The sequence below is a fragment of the Centruroides vittatus genome, unplaced genomic scaffold (assembly GCF_030686945.1).
Source record: "Centruroides vittatus isolate TY-2023 unplaced genomic scaffold, ASM3068694v2 contig_922, whole genome shotgun sequence".
In the NCBI taxonomy this organism is placed as follows: domain Eukaryota; kingdom Metazoa; phylum Arthropoda; class Arachnida; order Scorpiones; family Buthidae; genus Centruroides; species Centruroides vittatus.
The window spans coordinates 496,050-516,848 of record NW_027122609.1 but is presented as its reverse complement, the minus strand read 5'-3'; the positions used below and the strand labels follow the sequence as shown (position 1 = coordinate 516,848).

The 20,799-nt window shown below is 31.7% G+C and overlaps 1 long non-coding RNA gene across 1 annotated transcript; it reads right to left on the bottom strand.

Annotated features, from left to right (window-relative positions):
• LOC136984536 (uncharacterized) lies at window positions 1-676 on the bottom strand. The gene is made up of 2 exons (XR_010882206.1): window positions 498-676; window positions 1-403 (listed from the first exon to the last, which is right to left on the bottom strand). It is a non-coding gene; the product is annotated as an uncharacterized lncRNA (long non-coding RNA).
• Window positions 677-20,799: the final 20,123 nt, after the last annotated feature.

The following is a 20,799-nucleotide window of genomic DNA, read 5'->3' as shown; positions in this document are numbered from 1 at the left end:
TTACATTTAGAAACTGGTTTAATAGATCATAAATTGCAAATGGAAACATTAGAATAGGATTATACGATATTCAAAATGTGTCGGCAAATATTTAAGTAAAACGATCTCGGATACAGTAAAGAAATGCATATTAGCTTGCAGATGTGGATATAAAAACATCTGTAATTCATCAAACTACTATTAAATCTTCTCCATGTTGTAGCTTAGAATGAATCATTACAAATATTTTCACTTTAACATTTATCATAATATTTTCTTCAAGGAATGAATTCAAAATCAGGGACATTTCTTTCAACACATCCCTGACCTTCGTCGACTGACATCACGAACACAAAAAGTTCAAGTTGGCGTTAGTTCCGGCATCCTAACGAGTGATGTCTCCACCCTCTCAAGTTCACAGCAACTAGTAAAATTACTGAGCATAGTAAATGTACAGTACTTACAGACATTTGTAACTATTGAATAGTTTATTTGGAATGCAATTACAAAAATCTTACCAGGTAGGAAAATCTTCGGCCTATTGCTACATGAAGTGGGCGGAATATCCTTGACATATATTTTATTTTTATTAAATGCTTTTATAAATAATGAATTAATTTAAATAAATAAACAAACTACTATAATTTAATAATTAAATGCATAATACAAGAGATTTAATTCGTGTTTTTGTAATTAACTGTTGGGTCAAAAAAGTGACGCTAAAACATTTAAAAATACTATAACCCAGTTTAGTTTTTTTTTATTTTTATTTTTTTGGAATGCGTATCATCTTTCCATAGTCTACTCCGAGAACCAGATGCTACAAAAATTTCCCTCTGTCTATTAGTTATTTTTGGAATTTTCTTAGAAACAAAATTTCTATCATCATCAAAGGTAATGGTATATAATATATCAAAACTGTTTAAAATTCAAATCACAGATTATGTACGTATTTTTTATTTTGTTTAGTATAATAAATAATCTACGATGTGTGTTTTTTTCCTTTGGTATTTCGTCATCAAAAACAAATAAATTTAAAAGTACATTTATATGTAAATATAATTAGTGACGTAAGAAGCGGGGGCTTGATGGGGCAATTACCCCTCAAATTTTTCAAATTACAATTAATGTGTGGGTTGTATTCACCGCCATCAAGTCGAATATTTTCAGTATAATAAAAAGTAAGAAAAGAAATCACTAGTTTGCAAGTCGTGTTTTCTTTTTATTTTTATTACTTGGAAGTTTTTTATTCATACTTTCAAAACTATAATGTAATGCATACATTGATTGATGTCTTATGTATCGACAGTGAAACGGTATATGATTAAATCCTAGTAGAAAACTAACCAGTTTCTTTGTTTTTTAAATAGACTAAAAATAAAGCATGTAATTATTTTATTTCGGTATATCCATTAAATTAATGATTTAATTAAAGAGAATAGATGAAAATATACAGTAAAATTTCACAATGTTTTCCTCTCCAGTGAGACCAAAAGTAAAAATAAATCCGGTTTAGACAAATGCAAACTTTTTCAAAAGCTTATTTATAATGATTTAGCACGTATATACTTTTAAATAAGCTTTAATTATAAATTATATACTACTCAGAGTGTTAATAAGTAAATGAAGCAACAAAGTGTTTATATCCGATAAGATGAATACTGGTATATAAAGTTATTAAGATATATTTTTGTAAAACCAAATGAATATTTTAGGATCATTTACAGTATAATAATTGAATCAAAATTCGAAACTTCGAAAGGTTTGAAATTCAAGCCTTAAAAGTCAATTTGTCTAGCATAAATTCAAACATGTAAAAACTGAAAAAATCTATTGAATTATTGACATTGAAAACTGGAAAATTTATTGAATTATTCAATTATTGACATTGAAAACTGGTGTATAAAGGATGTCGTTTTATAACATTGTGAAGGGACTTCGACTAAATCGTGATAAATGACAGAACTTTTGAGGTGCATATAGTACTAAAATATTAGAATATTTTACTCGGTGGAAATTGAGTAAAAAAATAACAAGCGATTTTCTTTAACATTATGTCTACGAAGAATTTTTTTATTTTCAGACATTTATTTCACCTTCAAACCTACATAATAAAATGAAAATTTGTTTTAAAAAAAGACAATTAGTATCGGTAGCGTGCGCCTACAAGAGATAAAGTGAATTCAATCTTGAAAATAATAAAAGTTTTTTTGGTTATAGGAAGAAAATTTAATTAACATAAATTAATTTTCACTAGAAATAGGCTATATTTTGTTGAGAAGTTGTAATGAATTACAAAAATTCATTCAAAGAGGATCTTTATTATCAGACATTTCTTGAGCATCGATATTAAAAATATCAATAAGATAATTATTAAAAGTATTACAACTTTCCAAAAATTCTCAAAACAAAAAAAATAATTTCAAAACCATGTAGAATATTCTAGAACTTTCCAGAACTTTTCAATATTCCAAATATTCTACTTCCTTCTTGCAGGCGCAAATTCTCACCTAGCTCAAAAATACCTACTAATTGTCTTTATTTTATTAGCCAATTTCCATTTTATTACCTAGGTTGGAAAGAATTCAAATAAATGTTCGGAAATTAAAAAATTCGCCATGGACATAATGTTAAAGAAAATTACCTTTTTTTTAAAATTACCTTTGAATACAACAGGAAATCCTCGTTAATTCGAACTCGGATAGTTCGAAATTCCATTAGTTCACAAGTGTACTTTTGTCCCGGTCGGAATATAAAAATTTAAGGAATTCGGTTATTTCGAAATACATCTACTTCGTAATTTGAAATAAAAATTTTGTCCGAACTGCGATTCGTTTAGATCGAAGAGTCTCCATGCTGTAAGAGAACAATAGAACAAGAACAACTCTAATCTGGTCAATTTGGCTTTGTTTTTACAGTAATACATTTACGGGTATCACCTTACATTTGGACCGTTTTTTCCTCTTATCTCATAAAATACGATTGGGTTTCGGGATTGCAAGATTGAACTACGAGTAGCAGATTGAAATATTTGCAGGGCTCTAGGCTATTACATTGGGCGACTTATTACTTTTTGGGCCACTTTAAAAAATCATTTGGGCTACATTTCGAAGAATTCTGCTTTACTATTTTTAAAATCTATCTGGCGATCTGTGAGGTTCTCACTGGACACTTGCAGCTCATTTATATTTATATTATTAATTAACGAAAATAGCGTTTTATATACGTAACCGTATTCCGTTTGCTTAATAAATTATATAATTTATATTGTACATAAATATATAAATGTCGGATAGTTCGAAGTCACGAATATTTCGTCCCCTGAATTTCGAACTAACGAGGATTTCCTGTATATTAAACATCTCAAAGTGTTCTATCTATAACGATTTAATCGAAGTCGCCCTCACAATGTTATAAAATTCCTTATGAAATGACATCATTTCATCAATAAATAATAAAAAGGTATAAAAGATTTTCTTAATTACGTAATCTGCTAATACTATCAGCCTACTGTTAAATATTATTAAAATTTACTATTTAATGCGTGAATAATATATTAAAGTTATTTTCTAGATATTCAAGCAAGATAATGATAGTGCAATTTTGATATTTTCTATTAATTTCCTGCTAAATCTTTCCGGCTTATTTTATTTCTTAAAAAAATAAATAGTAATAATAATAAACAAAATCTAACACAATAAAAACCATTATATTAATAAACGATCATTATTAGTTGTTATACAATTTATTAATCACATTACTGTAATTGTTTAAGTCATTAATTTTTAATTTTTATTTATATTTTCCTTCCTTCGTAATAAAGCATGAAATTTTAGTAATTTTTCCTTTTATTTGACAATCCAAACTTCTTTAAGAATTTTGATTTTATTGAAATGATTATTTCTCTATCTTATTATTTGTTTATTGACTATTTAATTTATTATTATTTGTTTATTGACTATTTAATTTATTATTATTTATGTATTTTTACTTTAATCCAATGTTTTTCTTTTACATATTTTGAATTATTGTATAATATTTCTCTAGCGATTTCTATTAAAATTTAAACAAATTATTCACATTTTTACGAGATAAAATTTTAAATTTTCTTTAAGAAATTCTTGGATCATCATGGAAGAATCATTGGAAAAAAATTATTTCACGAAATTAATCAGATTTAATTGTTTTTCTGCATAATTCTGAAGATGGTTGCATTTATGTTGAATAATAAATAAATTGAAGTTAAGATAATTTAATTTGCAATTAGTACAGGATCACGTACCGAAAATGTTGACATGTTCTATCTAAATTATCTCGTAATATCTAACAATTAAAGTACTTTCACACGTAACGCTCTCACACGTCACATATAAATCTCTACCTTTTCCTCCTGATATCCTTTTTTCCCCTATATTTATCGAAATAAACAAAAATCTTGCTCTAATTATTTTTATATGTTTACGCTAATTCTACTAAGAAGTTAAACTTAATTTTTACACAATAAAATGTAAAAAAAAAAAAAAAATGTAATGTACTGTACAGTACACAATAAACTTTTTTAAGTATATACTAAATGCTTAAAAGTAAATAATTATTATATAAGATCTATTAAATGAATTATTATTATTATTTTTTTTTTTTTTAAATAGCGCGTGACTTATTCATTTCCGGTATTAGGCAAAAGGCACGTGATCCACCCACGTGATGTTGGCCTTGCTAGTGTCACATTACCTGTAATTCTGTTGCCAAATTGCTAATCACTACTTGTCTCACGAATTATCCAAACATTATTATCATCATCATTACTTTTTTAAATTTTTATCAATTGTATATTTGAAAAGAATAATTTGAATTATAAAGTAGAAAGTTCGATAGTTTTTATTGTTTATCGTGTTAGAATTTATTTATTTTATTTTATTTTTTTAATAACTTAAATTAATAAAAAGTAATATTTTATTACTTTCCATCCTTGCATATTTTCCATAGGAAGTTTGAAAAGTTGTAAATATTGAACAACACCACCTGGGGATGTTGATATTCAACAACTAAAAAAAAATCATAATTTTAAACATTAAAAAATGCACAAAATATTTATTATTTATTCACTATTTATTATTTTAAATTATCGATTTAATAATAATTTAAAGTTTCTGTTTATATTTTATTTTTAAAAGTTCTCTTTAATAAAATGTATAATTCGCTACGACTTTGATAGTGATGCCATCTAGCGGTGATAATATAAATTTAATGCACTTTGTCTCTCACTAATAAATCAAATTGAAATTAGTAAACAAATGATCCGATTTTTAAAATTTTATACTCATAAAATAAAGTGCTATTTTCATTTACATTCAATATATACCATTTTCACAAGACACATAATTATTAAAAATGATTTAAATTTGAAATGACTGTTCTTCAGTCATTCGTGACTAGCGAATAAACTCTATGCAAATTATATTAATACGGTATTTTAAAAACGCATATGTAAAATCTTATAAGTTAGAATAATATTTTGTATTTATGAAAGTTAAATATCATTATAGAAAAGTTTAACAAAAAATAAATTCTAAGAATGAATAGAACGTTATGTTTATTCTTATTTAATATTAAATATTATAAAGTTGGGTATATAAATAACTTTTTATTTACAGAATTTGCAGGAAAAACGATCGACAGAAGTTGAGAAAGAATTGAAAAAGTATGTTTAATTTCCTCAATAATAAAATTGCTACTTTCAAAAAGTTTAAAATGGCTCCTGGGTAAAGATTCAATTCTTTTATCCTGTGGCTATATATGTATGTAGTGGTTTCTCTGTATTACACACTTCAATTTATATATAATTTTGATTCTCTTTTCAAAATACTGTGCACAAAATTGAATTGTAAATTTGATGTAACATGTAGACAATAAATCAGGTTCAATCTCTTAGGAGTTCTTAAATCGTTTTGTGAAAGTATAATTGTTTTTTTAAAAATTTGTGTCAGTAAATAATAATTTTTAAATAAAAATATGTAATCATTCTGTTTCTATAGTTTATGTAAAAACCTCAATAGCTGGTTGAATTAGTAGACAATAGAGTATCTAGAACTGATTTCGGGGGTGCCGAATCAGTTGTAGAGCGTGTGAATTTTACTCCTGAAGTCCTGAACTGATATGAATGTAGCCACTAGCATCGTGGACGAAGAGTAAACCTTTAGATATATTATATGCACGTGTACATTTATCGCATTCATTTATTTTTCCTGTGCTTATTTGATTTTTTACTTAATTTATTTATTTACAAAGGTAAGAGTGGATCCAGGCCCACCTTGGTTACGCTACTGTTAGTAGATATAAATGTAACTCGTTTTCTAATCTAAAACATTGAGCCCAGCGACGTATTAAATTGCAACCATTTTTGAAATGTTTCACGAAATATTTTAATTACAGTTGTTATATTTTTGATTATTATTAAAGCCAAATTTTAATTTTTCAGAAAGTGCGTAGAAAAATATTTTTTATAATTGTAAAATTCATTTACATATATAACTTGCAGTCCTACAATATGTGGTATTTAAAAAGGTCTTGGGGTCCGAATATTAACTACTGTACTTTCGACAATACCAAAAGTTCTGTATTCAAATTGAAACAGAACGTGTATATTGAATATTTGAAGTCATATCACGCGTAAATTTATTCGATGTTAGTTTCTTAGGCACTTACATGCGATCTGATGTTCGAATATGCAGCATAAACCTGTTGCTATGGGATGCAAAACCTTAGATATTATCGAAAGCAATTAACACTTGGGTTCTTGTTTCGCTTAGGATATTGGAACCTCCGTTTCTCTACTTTGCTTACAAATACTTAATTGTCACGTTAAATTGTTTAAAACTTGAAGAATATCGAGAAAAATTTGAATGACATGAGTTATGTTTACGAGCGTAAACAGAATTGCTGCGTGCGCTTTCTAAGCACTCAAAATTCCAGCTTAAGTTTTTGGCAAAGTTTTCTAGGGAACTTTCTCAACGGTACTATCTGATCAGGATTCCAAATAGCTTACGACATTCACTGACCTGGACTGGATGTCCATATTAAATTTGATCGAGATCGGTCAAGCGGTTTCTGAAGATTGGTTTAAATCTAGTGTGAGAGTCGGGAATTTTTAGAGAAAATATTCTAGAAAATTAATAGAAAATTTGTTAAAATTTGATAAAAATTTCGAATTATTATATTAAAGTTACACATCAAAGAGAACAAGGAATAAATGTTTCCTATGTTGACAGTCAGTTCCTGAGAGAGATCTTTATCTCCTATGACTAAAAAGGTGACTAAAACCCAAAAGACTCATCACGACACCCAGTCAGAAGATCTTTATTCTCAATCTTTATTGGAGAAGGAAAAAAAAAAAATAGTATAAATAGGGGATACGGGCTAAACTCAGGGCACTCAGCACTTCAGTACTTCTGCACCTCAGCATATCTCCTCCATAATGAAAGACTAGTGCCATACTTCCTCAGATTGAACTTCCGCTCAGAATAGAGAAAAGTTAGCAATCACATTATAATGAGGTAATATACTTAGATTTGTAAACTCTCTCTCATTTCCCATATTAGGGATTAGTATATTGTTACGCTCTAAGTTAGATGGAATATTTAGTCATTTTATTTGTAATTTTTTTTACTTTTTATATTATTAAATTTTGTTATGTATTTCCTTATTAACTAAATGTCGTTGGTTTCGTTGTTGATAAGACATCCTATCTCTTACTCATGCACTCCCCACTCGTCAGTTTTCAGCCCTCCTTTTAATAATTTTTTTAAACGCGTGATAGGGCGCAAATTTCATCCCTATCTGATGTCGGGAATCCTGACGGGAGACAAGATTATACGATCGTACGTCTCCACCTTTTAACATAAATACTATAATCGCCATCCTTCGACTCCGAGGTCGAATCTTATGATTTTGTGTCGATTAAGTGGTCACCTGGTGTCTCTCGTGAACCTGTGACCCTCGGCTTATCTCACACTAATGACATTTGAATATAAAGAAATGAGCATTGCTCGCTTAGCTCAATAAATAGTACATGATACATATAACAACTTACATTTCACATAGATAAAATATACTCAATTACAAATCGTATTTTGTTAATAATATAAGCCCAAATTCAGATATGTAACTTATAATCTGTATTATTGCAAATTAATTCCTGTAACACGTATCGTGTTACAGGAATTAATTTGATATAGACGTTAATTACAGTAAAAAATGTAAATAAATTGTAACAAGATTTATTATTGAAATGTTTAAAACGAATAACTAATGAATTTTTTTTAAATATTTCAATAATTGGATTTCAGTATGCAGCTATTTTTTTTTATATATAAACAGAGAATTAATTACTGAGTACTAAGCCCGGCATTGCTCGGGCAAAAAGTAAGGATAGCGAAGATTAAGATTATTACATTATAGCCAATCTTACCGTTTTCACAGAATACAAGAATTAGGTCCAGACTAATTAGAAAATTTTTAGATGGGTCTTCACAGAATGTTCGATTTCCCGCAAAAACGCCAAAAACCGCATCTGCGCCTGTAAATCTTGCACGTCGCTTTCTCTTAACACTTCCATTGTTACTTAACACTTCTATTGTTACGTAACATTTCCATTGTTGATGGAAGTGTTAAGCCTTATTCCTGTCTCTCTCTCCCGTGGGGAGGAATTTCGAAAAAATTTTTCTTAGTGCACATTCTCGTGACGTACCCTAACTGTGTACCAAATTTCAACCTTCAACTCCTAACCCTTTGAGCTCTGTCAATGAGTGTGATGTCTGGTCTGTTGTGGTATATTGTTTTATCTGTGATTATGGCTCTGTCATAGTACATTTTGTGCGTGTTGTTTTCCAATACTGTCTGTGGAATGTATTTGTAGTATGATTCGTGGATGTCTACTAATTTGTGTTTCTTTGCAAGCTCTTGATGTATTATATTTGCTACTTGATTATGTTATTATGTCTGTGTAAATAATCTGTTTGTGCCAAGAGCTTGCAACCGGAAGTGATATGTTGTATAGTTTCTGGCATGATATGACATTTTCTGTATGTGTCATTTGTGTGTTGTATCTTTGAGCATGTGTTTTCTGTATGTGTCATTTGTGAGTGTTGTATCTTTGAGTATGTGTTTTCTGTATTTTTTTAGTATTTATGACATGATTATTATTATTATTATTATGTTGGGTTAAGTTAGATATACTCGGTTAACACCGGTGGCTGTGTACTATGCCGGACCAAAGTCAAGGCATAGTAACCAAAACAGAAATTAAAGAAGTGTATCAGTGTGTGTGTCTGTATTCAGGAATTTTCTCATAATATGACATGTATTCAATATAGTGGCCTTCTGTAGTGTGATGTATGTGTTTCTATTCAATTGTAATGTGCCCAGGCTTTTGTGTAGTGTGTGTGGTATGACACCTGTAGAGGAGAGAACAACAGGTACAATAAGCACCCTATCCATCCTCCACAGATGCCTTATTTCCTGGGCGAGTTCTGTGTACTTGCTAATTTTTTCAGTGCATGCGTTTTGTATATTGTGAGTGTTTGGAATGGATATGTCTATAATGTATGTGATTTTATTGTGTTTGTCAATGAGTGTGATGTCTGGTCTGTTGTGGTAAATTGTTTTATCTGTGATTATGGCTCTGTCGTAGTACATTTTGTGCGTGTTGTTTTCCAATACTGTCTGTGGAATGTATTTGTAATATGGTTCGTGGATGTCTACTAATTTGTGTTTCCTTGCAAGCTCTTGGTGTATTATATTTGCTACTTGATTATGTCTGTGTAAATAATCTGTCTGTGCCAAGAGCTTGCAACCAGAGGTGATGTGTTGTATAGTTTCTGGCATGACGTGACATTTTCTGCATGTGTCATTTGTGAGTGTTGCATCTTTGAGTATGTGTTTTCTGTAGTTTTTAGTATTTATGACCTGATCCTGTATGGCGATCATGAATCCTTCCGTCTCCCCAAAGAGACATCCCCGAGCTAACCAGCTGTTTGACGCAGTTTTGTCAACAAAATCCTGGGCCAGGTCGTAAGGATGCCTGCCATGGAGTGCCTTTCGAGCCCACAATTGCTTAATGGTGTCTATGCTTTTTATATGTTGTGTTGTGTCCATATGATGTGAGTGTAAGTTTAATGGTGTGTTATTCGAGTCTGCTAGAGTTACTGCTTTATGTAATTGTGATGTTTCTTGTTTTTTGTAGAAAAACTCTCGCAGTGACTGTATTTGTTTGTAGTGAAGGTTAACTATGTCAATCAGGCCACGTCCGCCATCTTTACGTGGAAGGATTAATCTTTCTGTGGCGGATTTAGGATGATGTTGTTTATGCTTAGTAAGTGTTGTTCTTGTTTTCCTTTGGAGTTGCTCAAGATCAGTGTGAGTCCAATGTATAACTCCAAAAGAATATGTGAGTACTGGGATGACATATGTGTTTATTGCTTTAACTGTGTGTTTTGCATTTAATTGTGTTCTGAGAATAGCATTTAACCTACTTTGGTATTCTTTAATTAATCTTTGCTTTATTTGTGTATGTTCTGTTAGTTTGGCCTGTTGGAATCCTAAATACTTGTAGAACTCGCCCTCTTCCATGGATTCAATAATGTCTCCATTTCCAAGTGCGAAATCTTCTTTCTTCAGGATTCCTTTTTCTATGTGAAGTGTTTTGCATTTATCTAGGCCAAATTCCATTTGTATGTCGTTGGTGTATGAATGTGTGATTTGTAGGAGTTGATGAAGTTGTTTTTGTGTGGATGCATAAAGTTTTATGTCATCCATGTACATGAGATGTGACAGTGTATACTGTGTTGTTTTTTCATGCCTGATATTGTAACCATATTGCGTGTTGTTTAACATGTTGGATAATGGATTCAAGGCTAGGCAGAACCAGAGAGGACTCAAGGAATCTCCTTGAAAAATTCCTCGCCTAATAAAAATTTGGTTTGTTTGTATGGAAGTGTTACTAACCCTGAGATGTAGTGTTGTTCTCCAGTGCTGCATAGTGTTTTGAAAGAATGCAATGAGTGATGGATGTATTTTGTACATGTGTAGAATATGTAGCAGCCAACTGTGTGGAACACTGTCGAATGCTTTTCTGTAGTCTATATATGCCATGTGTATGTTTCTGTGTTGTTTGTGTGCTTGCCGTAGAATGACTGAATCTATGAGTAACTGTTCTTTGCATCCCCTGTGATTTCTACGGCAACCTTTTTGTTGTTCCGTGAGAATGTCGTGTTTTTCAATATGTTTGTATATTTTGTTTGCGATACAGGATGTCAATAATTTGTAGAGTGTTGGAAGACATGTAATTGGTCTGTATTGTGTGGGGTCTGTGGTATTGTTGTTTTTAGGTTTCATGTAGGTGATGCCCTGAGTAAGAAAATTTGGCATGTCTTGTGGATTGATGATAATGTGTGTTAGGTGTTTAGCTAGTTCCTGGTGCAGTGATGTAAACTTTTTGTACCAGAAATTGTGAATGTTGTCTACACCAGGTGTCTTCCAGTTGTGTGTTCTGTTAACAGTGTATTGGAAATCATGTATGTTTATTTCAACACAGTGCATAGTTGGTATGTTGTGCAAGTTTCTGTTCTCCTCCTCGATCCAGCCTGCATCAGCATTGTGCGTGACAGCACTGGACCAAAGAGAAGACCAATATGTTGTGAGTTCTTCTTCTGTTGGTGTGCCACTGTGCTGTGTATCAGTGTTTGCTTTGTTATTAATTTGTCTGTAAAAGAGTTTTTCATTGTTTGTAAATAATTTATTTTGTTGTTTTCGTAGTGTACATGTTTTGTATCGTTTGAGTCTACGTGCTTTGGCAGCAAGTTTTTGTTTTAGTGTATCAATGTATTCTGTAATGCGTGTGTTGTGATGTTCATGTTTTGTGTGTGTTTTTATTTTCTTGAAAATGTTTTTGAGCTGTTTCCTTAATTTGGGTGTTATGTTGTTTTTAGTGTATTGTGTCAGCCTGCCTAATTGCTGTCTAATGTCATTTATTTGTGTTTCTATTCTTCTCTGCCAGGCAGGCTTGTGATAGAATTGTGTTTTCTGTGTATTTGTCTGTGATTGTACTTTCAGTCCATGGTGTGTCACTACTGTGACTGCCCCAGCATAAACTAATGTATGAATGTCTGCGAGTGTAGAAATTGAATGAATGTAGTGTGGTATTAAGTGAGTGTTTACATAATTTAGTGTTTTTCCTACTTCCTTCGACGTGTTGATTTTTGGTATTCGTGGTCTTTGTGTGGGATCTGTGCCTGTATATTTAGTGAGTGTTTCCTGAAATATAAGTGAGAGCGTATTAACTAAATCCATGTCTATGTTATCAGTGATGGATGAGGAAGTGTCTGTAGTATCATTAGTGGTAATTGTTGTATGTGTGTTATTATCAATGCTTGTTACTGGATTATCCTGACAGGTTACATGATCTTCATTAATGTTAGATGTTTCTGTCTGTTGATGTATTTGATCAGCAACCTGTTGTTTGAAAAGTTCAAGTGTTGTTTGTGGAATAAGGTTGTTGTGTATAATTGTTCTTTTTTGATCAACAACCCTTTGTTCGGTGACAGAGAGATGAGGATACTGTTGTGTGAATCTATGGTATAGTTGTTGTCTGTATGCTGTCATGTTTGTTTCGAGTTTTGTGATCGTGTAGTAAGTACGGATGATAAACTCATTCATTTCTACCGTCCATTTTATCCGTTGGCGTGGTTTTCCAGCCTTTGTGGTCTGTGGATGCATTGCCACAGAAACACCAAGGCTGGGTTGGTTCCTCACATCTGTTGAGGGCATTGCAGTAGCCATGCTTGGACCGGTGCTGCTTTCGCCACCGGTAACTAGGGGAGACTGTGGCCTATTTTTCGAACGTGAGCCTCTGCCTAACTCACGAACGCGGACCTTGTTAACCCGGGCGACGTCCGAGCCGGTATCACATTTAGATCTGGTTACTACCATAATACGTATTTCCACAGAATGTGGGTGTGTGGTCACTCTTAGCTTCATTTCTCCCCATAGATCTTACTGGCATGGGTGTCCCTACCAGGAGCTTGTGCTCCAGCCTGCATTGCCCTATGGATCAGTAAAATTACTGGGCTCTCCCACCACGACCAGGTGGTGACCATGGGAGAGTTATTATCATCATCATCATCATCATCATCATCATCATCATCATCATCATCATCATCAACTCATCTCGATTATATATAGGCTATAGATTTAATACTCAATGCGCTGCAGTTAATATTGTTTTTATATTTCATATTTAACATATATTTCTTGTTATTTTCGTTGAAGTTATCATTAAATATAAAATTTAAACATTTTATAAACCTGAATTAATCCCGGGAGTCAGGGCCGTTCAGAAATATTCGTTGACCAGATCTCGCCTCTCACCATCCGACTGCCTTCATTATAGATCTGGCCAAACCTATGATTACTTTGAGAAAAATGCCTTCTTAGGTCCCACAGAACAAAGAATTAGGCTAAAAGAAGAAAGAGGTCTGAGTTGAAAAGTTACTGATGTGTCCATTACTAACATGATTACATGATTGTAATATTCTATACTTGTGTTTATGCTGTTTAATTAATAGGGCAATGATATGGAATACGCTGTTCGTAATCGCACAAAAATATAAAGTAAGTATGACTATTTATAATTTATTGTATGCCTTGTAAACATCTGATATAATATAAACCACAATAGTTCATTCATGCGTATAAAATGGCTTTTTAAGCATGCCTATTGTTATGCTCATATTACATTGTCTAGTATTTCAAAACATGAAATCACATCAACTGGCAATACCACTATTATTAGAAAAAAGTTAAACTTTTAATATATCCAATATGTCAATAACAAAAAAATAAAAGTCGATATAATATGATATTCCTCGTAATCAAAATCACGACAAACAAAAATCTAGACAAGTCGATTTCCTGACATGAGATACAAAGGGAAATCGTGACAAGAAAATACAAACAAGCAATTATGAATCATTTCCTTATTACGAAATCTTTTTAAAATGTACTTGGAATATCGATAAATTAGCAGCAATACTATTAAAATGATTCAAAAATAAGATAAACGTCGCTATAAACTGAAAATTTAAAACTATTTGATACAAATTTTCTCGTTTTATACTTAAAATATTTTTGTGGCATTCTAATTCGTTTATACGTTATTAAATTACTCATCACATCTTGTTTTATTTTCGGAAACCTACCACTCTCATAAGTCAAAAACTCTAAATTTCCATACACTTTGTCCATTTCATTTTTGAAATTTTACCCTGAAATAAATATATTAAGTACAGGAGTATACAGGGTGTAGACAAAAACGTTACACAGAGCTATATCTTGCTTTTGTTACATATTAGCTAAATACAAGTGTACGAGAGTATAGGTAATCGGTAGAGGTTTTTTGTTTGACGAATAAGAGGTCCTTTCTAGCAAACCTATTATGGGTTCGGCCAGGCCCACGAAGGAGCGGCCGAGTGGTGAGGGGACAGGATTCTTCAGAATTCATTTCTGGGTCCCCAGAACGGTAGGCTGACACCTTAGCTGCTTGCCATACAGCTATCAGTAGTGGAGTATAGATAATCGTAGTTTTGACAGCCGGATGCGACGGAAGACCCGGGATCGAATTCGAGCCGGTCTAAAAGCACCAGAAATTTTTCGGAGCTGGTCCTTCGAATACGTCGAAACCCCGTCTCTCGTCACTCGGCCGTCCCATTATGGACCTACCAGAACATATAAAGGGCTTGTTATAAAGGCCCTCTTAGTGCCCACAGGACAGAGCTTAAATAAAATAATCATAGACTTCTCTGCATGGTTTCATTCTATCCATTTTAATGGTATTCAGCCACTTCTACTTTTAGTATTTTAACTGGACAAAAAACTTCTTGTATTAATTTTAAGGCACTCTACGACTTTAAATTAAACTGTACCTCTATCTTTCATAGAGGCCGAAAAAGGATTTAGCCCTATAAGAAGGGGAGCTGGGGATAAAAGATATGCCATAGCCTACTATCGATTATATATATTCTCGTCACATGTATTGGTAAAATGTAGCAGAAGCAAGATATAGCCTGGTGCAAGATATTGCACCAGGCTATATCTTGCTCTTTTGTCTACACTCTGTATAAAGAAGAGCCACGTAAAATAGAAAATTCAGTTAGTGTGAAAGATAGAAAAAATGAGAAAATGGCGTTTAGAATAGACCAAAACGGATAATAAAAACAAAGTGATTGGTAAAGAAAACAAGAAAATGGAGGGCTATAAGGACTTGCTACAGAAAAAAAATCAAAATACATTTTATACACGTAGCAAAATCAGAAAATTTTGTATTCGTTAATTATTGTACTTAAATGAATAATCTCGTAATTTTAAGCATTGCAAATTGTAATTTGCAATGCTTAAAAGTTCTTATTTTCTTAATCTTTCTCTTAAGTGTCATTCCCAAATTTTAAGAAAATAACTTGTAAAAATACTTTTCTATATGTTAAATATTTAAATCGGTGGTTCAACCGGGATGCAACGAAATGGATTGATAAAAGAAGGCAAAGCAACATTGGTTGATCTGCCGAGAAGTGTTACCCGAGAGGGCTTTCTGTGAGAACTAGCCCCTTTTTAAGGGTTTTCTTCGTATTTAAAAGTTTCCCGGATTTTCTTCGTGTGTTTAACATGAAGTAAACCCGGGAAACTCCATGTGGCCATTCCTTTGACGAAGTGCGAATCCACGATTTCCGATGTTCGGTGGCTTTATCCATTCAGCCACTGGTGAGTTTCAGTGACGCAAAATATAATGCTGAGCAGTGTCATAGAACGTCTTACGTGTAGCTCATTATTAAAAGTACTAAGTGTAATAACTTCACATTGATAAAGAAGTAAAAGTGCCGTAAGAAAAAATTATGAAGTACTATCAGAAGAAGGTTAAAAACACTCGTTTAAATGTTAAATTTTTGAATCGAAGTTTTACAACCGTATATGTGTAAACATCATACACCATAATAATTAGTACAACTGTAACAATTAGATGAGAAACGGTAAAGTAATAATCAGTAATTTCATTGTTACAAAGCTAAAGAAAGAGCAGTATAAGATAGTAATTATTTAACATACAAAGCATTCAAAAAATAATAATTAAATCAATAAATCATTAATTTATTATAATTATATCAATTGGAGACTTGAAAGAAATAAAAATATAAAAATATGTCTGAAAATCAAATAAATCCATTTATCATACAGATATCACTAAAATATTTTTACTTCTATAATCGTTAAAAATATAAGTCGAATACATTTAAACCTCAATTTAGATCATGTAATAAGTAAATAGCTAATATCGAATTTCATAATACGGCAATACGAACTGTGACTGACTATACATCATCCACTATGTTGGTGTTTTGCTTTGATAAGTCAATCGATCATTCTACTCACGAAGAACTGTAAGAATCTAAAATATAATTTCGGATTTCTTCTCGAAAGAACACTTCTTTAACCAGCAAATGTTTCAACAGACCTATAGTATATCAAGTGTTTTGTCAACAAACAAACATCGTAACTATAATTTAAAAAATGCTGATACAAAGACTGTATTGTAAAATTATTCTTATAAAAAAGTAATTTACCTACAAAAATCATTTTAAAAAACAATAATAATAATAATAATAACTTTTAAAACATTTCTTTATACTTAATCACTTGCAATATAAAGTACCAAGCCATTGCTAAAATACTAATTGCTAAATTACAAAACAAAATTTCACAATACTTTTATCGTTCTAGAGAAAACATACTCTTCATAATTTTCTGTTTACACGGGTTCATAAATAATATAAAATATTATTAAATTTTAACAATTCATTCATAATTTGATAAAATTTTGTTATTGCAAAAAGAGTTATAAATAAATTAATTCGAAAAATCTCGTATATCAATCTGGAATATAAAAATTAATTTATAAAGAAATGTTTTTTGTGGATATAGTTAGGAGCGCCATTTTTTTCGTTTTGGTTACCCTTTTCCCAATTCCAAGGAAACTGCAAATTTCATTACCAATAATTCATGACTTCTAGCCTATTCTGTAAATATAAAAGAAGCTAATGAACGATATTTGTCCATTGTTTCATGCAACTATTTTTATTTAGTTGTTTGTTCTTCATATGTTAACCAAAACTACGTTCCTTCAGTGGCGTAGCGAGGGGGGTGCAAGGGGGTCTATCATGCACCGGGCGCCACTGGCAGAGGGGCACCCAAATGGTCTCCAAGATAAACTATATGTGTTTCTGGAGGGGGGAAGGGGGCGCCAATAAAGTGTCGTGCCCCGGGCGCCAGTTATGTTCGCTACGCCACTGCGTTCCTTGTTTTTGAGGCCAATTTATCCTCGAGTGCGACCAAGCGCCACCTTACGGGAGCACTGACTCAACGTCGAATCATAGAATTTGAAGCTTCTTGCATAATGTACGATGCACTTTTTTATAGCTTTTGCCACCTTTCTATAGTCTACGGGCGTCACAGGATGTGGTTGCTTTCAATAACAATCCAACAATATTTTGCGTTTTGTTTATAAAGCTTCGACTTTTCTCATGAAAAGGGACAAACGTCAGAAAGTGTGGAAACATCCGTTTGCGAGAAAGTGTTTCGACGAAACTGCTTCGAAGTGAAGCGATGAAGCAACACGGCAACGCTTAAATGAAAATACGACATTACAGTTAATACGGTCGACAAGAACTTAGTATCGAACTTTTCTTGAAGTAAAAAAGATTCTAATTTACACTATTCAAAATAGAAAATACAGAAATAAATCTTTTAAAAAGAAAATTCATAAATGAATCCTTTTATAACTTCTTTTATATTGAATTTTATTAATAAAACTCAAACTATTATTCATATATTGTAAAAAATAAATGTATCTATTCACATCGCGTAGCAAATATATTAAAATTAAAAGTTCTATTAACTAGCAGATAAGCCCGGCGTTGCTCGGGCAAAAAGTAACGATAGCGAAGATTACATTATAGTCAATCTTATCGTTTTTACAAAATGCAAGAATTAGGTTCCCCTGTTTCCAGACTAATTAGAGAATTTTTAGACGAGTCTAAAAATATGTTCGATTTCCCGCAAAAATACAAAAAACCGCATCTGCGCCTGTAAATCTTGCACGTCGCTTTCTCTTAACACTTCCATTGTTAAGGAATACACTTCTTTCATTCCCACGTGGTTCTCTTCTAAAACGCAGTTAAAAATAAAAAAATGCATCTAAAATAGTACAGTAGAAGCCGAGTTCTTCAGGGTAAGCCTTAATCCTCTCCCTCTCCCCCGTGGGGAGGAATTACGAAAAATCTCTTCTTAGTGTACGTTCTCGTGACTTACCCTAACTGTGTACCAAATTTCAACTTTCAACTCCTAACCGTTTGGCTCTGCGCTTATTATTATTATTATTATCATCAACCCATCTCGATTATATATATACTGTAGATTATTCAATCAGGAAATTATCAAAAAATCGCTTATTTTTGAATGTTTTAATAATATTATTTATTATCGTTATTACACACGCGGTTTATGCACGTATCATGCAATGACATTTTTAAAGACTTACTTTCTCTCTATTGCAATAAAAAATTGCACATTTCAAATTTCTCGAACTCGACACGCAATAAAATTATCATCGCATAAACTTCTGTTGTGAAACATTTAATTCCTTATAAATTTTAATTTTTCCTAAGTAATACGAAAAATAAATTTATCGAAACTATAATTATACGAACGGCATCGGTATTTGAAACAATATTTATAAAATCTGTTTTTAAAATTTTACTGTCGTCGATGAAAAAACAAAACTATAATATAGTATATTAATTAATTTACAAACATTATAATTATATCTGAAGTAGCTATCACGTATATAAATTTAGAAACATATGCTATTAAAATATTGTTATTAAACTGCTGATTATATGTATATTGGCAATAAAATTAGAATTATTTAATTAAGTTCTATTTTTTTTTGTTTTGTTTTGTTTTGTTTTATTAATTGAACAAGTAATGATTCTTGAGGAACATTTATAAAATTTTGGTAAAAATGTGTAGAAATTAAACTTGGACACATTTTCAAATATAATTTTCCGGTATTTTCGTAACGTAGTATATTAAGATTTGTTCGCTTTTGTTAGCCGCTTTTTTACTATCTTCCAATTGTATGAATTCCGTTCTTAATTGCGTAAGAATTTCTTATGCAAAATTTTTAATCCGAAACTTTAAAATTGATTATTGAATGGGATCTGATCAGCGGCGCCCGCAGACTGTAAAAAAAAGGAGGGGCACAAGCTATAAAAAAGGGCATCGTATATTATGCAAAGAACTTCATACTTTGATTCAATGTCGGATCAGCGCTCCTACAACGTGGCGTTCGTTGCACTCGGAGATAACTTATCCTTGTAAACAAGGAATGGAGTTTTGGTCAACATACGACGAAGTTGCATGAGTCAATAGACAAATATCGTTCATTAGTTTCTTTTATATTTATAGAATAGGCTAGAAGTTACGAATTTTCTGTTGTTTGGAGGCCCCTTGGGGATTTAGAAAGGGGCAACCGAGAGGAAAAGGGGCACGTGCCCCAAGTGCCCCAATGTACAGTACGGGCGCCCCCGCTTGTAGATAGGTAAAAACAAATGAGTGCAATGATCCGAAATTCTCGTGAAGTCTTTGTCACGTTATTCATAAAACACGCAGTAAAAGTTTTTTCGAAATAAAACAGGTCAAACGTATATTTAAAAAAAAGACAAAGTTTTAACTTCGTGACAGAAATGTTTTATTTTTGATCATATTAGAACCACATCATTAATGGCGTTCTTAATAAACTTGTCGCATAAGCGTTGTTAGCTTTACGAACAAGAAATTTCGACGCAGCAAATTTTTAAAAAATCTGGCATCACTTTCTCCTTTAAAATAATGGAAAATAAACATATCGTAACATTTATTTTAACAATTTCATCAACAGAAATTGGTGCAACGATTTCGGTGGTAAACAAATGAAGAAATCTCAAGAAATATCCACGAGGTCAGCCTATGTTGAGGCGCAAATTAGTATTTGGTAGTTTCGTACACTCGGCTACTGATGGGCTTTGCTCTATTAAGCAAATATATAAGAATGTTTCTCCAGAAGGAAACTTTGAGTAATTTAGTTTCATTACTTATTTTTAAATATTTTTAGAATTTATGTTAATTTTTCTATTTGTATACTTATTTTTTGTAATACGATATTTACAGAAATAAAAAATTTGTAAATTAATAATTAATAACTTCGATACTTTTCAGCACAAATTAATGGGATGTTTAAGTATTTGGAAGTTCCATATAGGACCAAGGACGACGCCAGCCAATGGGTAAGGGGGGGCAAGATGATGTAAATTGATAGAGGATATGAATTGTATGTAGGTAAAATAAAAACGATTCATAAAGTTTTAATCACTTACTATGTACCGGAAAAGAAATATCTCAAATAAAACATTTTCTTTAACTTACAAGAAGCCTAAGAAGATTATTTTAATTAAAACTTAGCATTTAAATAACTTTTTCGAATTTCTAGGAGAGGGCAACTGCCCCTCTGCCCCTCCCCCTGGCGACGCCCTTGTATAGGACTAACTGAAAAAGACTACACTCCAGTTACAAGAATACAATTCAAATGTAAATGAAAAAGCGGATTTAAGTCTTAGTTCCTACGAAATTACTAAAATATAGAATAAAACTGTCAAACTGTTTATTACAAATTAAGGAATTATG